This window comes from Microtus ochrogaster, chromosome 7, assembly GCF_000317375.1.
Source record: "Microtus ochrogaster isolate Prairie Vole_2 chromosome 7, MicOch1.0, whole genome shotgun sequence".
Lineage (NCBI taxonomy): Eukaryota > Metazoa > Chordata > Mammalia > Rodentia > Cricetidae > Microtus > Microtus ochrogaster.
In genome coordinates, this window is record NC_022014.1 from 67,609,094 (window position 1) to 67,611,595 (window position 2,502).

General features: G+C 40.2%; 1 pseudogene; it reads right to left on the reverse strand.

The window, feature by feature from the left end:
• Nucleotides 1-1,191: 1,191 nt before the first annotated feature.
• LOC101993895 overlaps nucleotides 1,192-2,502 on the reverse strand; it is a 1,577-nt pseudogene continuing 266 nt past the window's right edge.

Below are 2,502 nucleotides of genomic sequence, written 5' to 3' on the forward strand. Positions count from 1 at the left end.
GTCCATCTCTCCAGAGAATAGGGGTTAGCTGTCCCATGAGAGTCCTTGCCAACTCTCTTGCTTCAGTATCCCCCTAGAGGCAAGGCCAGCTTTCTCTGGGCCAGTGAAGGGCAGGTTGACTCAGCATGGTCCTCTGATTTTATCATGGCTTCCTGAGGTGACAGCGGTCACAGACATTTATTTGCTAAATATGTTGGAAGAATGAGAAGCAAAATAGAAACTTCATTTCCTGGAAATGTAGATAACTGAATAACAAAGCTGCTAGTTTGCTGAATTCCCTCTTTGATATGATAACTTTTTAATTCCTGCAGTTTTGTAGTGAGTTTATAATCTGAAGTTCAGCCTGTTTCCAATGGCTGCACTACTGATCAGTCAAGTCTTACCTTTGATGCTCTGTTATCTCTGTGTCTCACTGGTTCAGCAATTAGGTTAGAATTTCTCCTTCTGCCTTGGTTCTTAACGATCTTCTTGTGATTATATTTGACTCAGTAAACACTGTCTGTTTTCCCTCATAACATGATTGGGGGTTGTGTTTGTTCTTTTCTACATAACATAAAATATACCTTAGAGATTTAGCATTCTTTTTTTCCCAGTGTTTCCTTACACCATTGTTGTTTCATAATGTAAATAATTCTATTAACAGTTTAAAATCAGATATTCCTGCTTCACAATTTCCAGATTTCATTATGATGTTTTGTGATAGAAAAATACATGTTTACTATTTGTTCAAAGGTAGTTGATAGAAAAGGATGTGGAGATCTTTCATTGTTATTCAAGGAGTTTGGTGATCAGCCACACTCATAGCAAATAAGATTTGTTTTTTGGAAGAAGTCAACTTTATATTTATAGCAGTTATAAGTTCATGGAAAATTCAGCATTTAGAACAAGACTCAAAAGTCCTTATTTACTTTAGAAAATAATATATATCTTATAATTGAATTAAATATTTATAGTTCTCAAAAGTATATGATTACTTAGGAATCTCAAACTGAAGAACATAGCTATGTTATCTACTGAATATCTGCGTGTATGTGCGTCTCTTTCTAACAACAATTCAAGAACAAACCAAGACATTAAAGACATAACTATTAAATATTGTTAGGATTCAGGCATTATGCTAACCCCTGTCACCAGGCAGGATGCACCCAGGCAGTACCCAGGCCAGCCCAAGGTCCTATGGCTTGTACATTACTATGTAGTCTGTACGTAACTGCTAAAGGTCCCTTTAAGAGACAAGCTCTGCCCATTCCCCCTCTCTCCACACTGTTCTTTATAAGGCAACAGTGCTTCAGTCAAACTGACACAATTCCCCTGTGTGAAGTATTTCCCATCCTGTTTCAGAACTTACATTGACATGCCAAGAATCAGTCTGAGAAATTCCCATGTGGAATCTTCTTCTGGAGATGTAGAGATCGGTACAGTTGTCAATCATTAATCACATAATCAAACTCTCTCCTTTCTTTGGTGTACCTCTTCAGTGATGGAATATAGTCTTCTATGAGAACCTGATAGCAGTCTCCTTTAAAATTGTCTAAGACACATCTTCATGCTCCTTGTCCATATTTCTTACGTCCATCCATTACCACCTGCTCAGTCTCTACCACGGTGACCATCTTTGGTTTCAGTTTGACAGTTTCTCATAATCTGCCCCCATCTCTGCTTCCTAAAACCAGCACCTCTTTGCCAGCTTAACTTCTTTACCACTACCTAGAATGGCTCTGCTATATGCCACTTTACTCTCTGAAAAATTGACATCACCACTGAGGATGAGAATATTTCAAAACTGCATTAAGTTAGAATTTTAATGTTCTAATAAGATGAATCTTAATCATCTACTACTTCATCTATGATGTATTCAACCAGTATTTTAAGATGCTTAAGAGCAGTAGGCCAATATCTGTCGATGGCCGTTTCTCAAACAATGAGTGATAAACGCTTTACCCTCCCAGTTTATGTTTTACTTTTTCTCTTCTATTTTCTTCAAAAGGCTTGCATGTCACTGTCATAACTCTGAAGGTCCGGCAATGCATGAAGATAAGTCGTCAAATTGGCAAAGCTGCCAATTTGGTTCATGAAAGTTGTTAAATAGCCATGCTTCTGCCAGGTGTGTATTGACTCTGCCATCCCCTGCTCCTGAAAAATGGACCGAAGGCCTTTCAGAATGGCCTCAGTGTGGGCTGTGCCTTGCTGCTGCCATAGTGCTGCAAAGCCCTTTGCTATGCCTGGGGAGACAGCCTGGGAGACTGAGGAACTGATGACCTGTAGGGCTGCAGTCAGCAGGGGTGTGCTGCTTCAGTGAAGGCCAGGAGTAAAAGGTGTGCGGGGGGGGGGGGGGCTCAGGGAGCAACCTGGGGTGCAGAGTTGTAAAACAGCAAGAGAAAGTTTGGAGGGTGAGAACCAGAAAACTCACAGCCAGCAGGAGACAAATATGCCTTACAGAAGAGCTTGAATGTGAAGTTTATTGAGAGAAAGGTAAAGGGGAAGAGAGAGAGAGAGAGAGAG